The sequence below is a fragment of the Rhagoletis pomonella genome, unplaced genomic scaffold (genome assembly GCF_013731165.1).
Source record: "Rhagoletis pomonella isolate Grant_MI unplaced genomic scaffold, Rhpom_1.0 Rhpom_scaffold_00001, whole genome shotgun sequence".
Taxonomy (NCBI): Eukaryota; Metazoa; Arthropoda; class Insecta; order Diptera; family Tephritidae; genus Rhagoletis; species Rhagoletis pomonella.
The window spans coordinates 64,208,391-64,209,399 of NW_023458555.1; positions in this window are offsets into that span (position 1 = coordinate 64,208,391).

A 1,009-nucleotide genomic window follows, 5' to 3' on the forward strand; every position below is an offset into this window, starting at 1 on the left:
TTTCGCAACAAGGAATTGCATTCTTGCCCTTTTGCTGTCCTTCGTAAATGCAACCTTTTGTAAGGGAGTGTCAAGCCGCAGCTGTAAATAATTATCTAACCTTGTATTATTGAGGCTGCATTTCTTTATACATTCCGGATAATCTCATTTCACAGCCGGAATAAACAGAATGTGTTTGAAATATACGTTAACATATCATCAGGAACGTTCTAAAGAATAAGTAAACAAAAAAGTTCATTCCAAACGTTCAGAATGAATAAAGAAATTCAGCCTGAATCGTGATTATTGACAGCTGCGGCTTGACACTCCCTTACAAAAGGTTGCATTTACGAACTAAGTAGTGTTTGCCACAATATGAATGGCAAAGTACAGGGCGTAAAATAATAACTGTCGCAAAGGTTTTTCGAAAAATAAAAGAGTCCTTTAAAGAATTTGCGAAAAAAGTATTTTTTGCTTACTTTATAAATAGCTTACTTTAATTTTAATAGTCGTTTTAAAAATTTTTACCCCTTATTTCCTTTTGCCAGCTTTGGGAGATAAGTACATGCTTTTTTCAGGTGTATTTTTTCTTAGATTTTGTATAGGGTTGGTCGAATGTATGGCCTCCTAGTCACCAGTTCCGAGTCTTTTCGATTGCTGAGTATGAGGCCTTATGTTGGACAAAAGATGGAGTATAAAGGTGCCAAATGGAGGAAATTAGCCTATGGTTACAGAAGATATTTAACAAAGTAACCGACGAAGACTTGCGTGCCGCTTGAGCTTTTCTCTCAAAGTGTTTACCGCTGGTAAACGCAAATGAAGGTTAAATATTAAAAACTTATTAATAAAATTTAAGTAAAATCTGTGGATAATTAACAATAAACTACTCCTTCGCAAAATCTCTAAAGTTACCTTTTATATTTCAATAAAACCTGTGCAACAGTTATTATTTTACGCCCTGTATATGATAAAATATTTATAGCTAGAAAAAGGAGTACAAAAGAAGTACAAAACTAAGAAAGGAGTACAT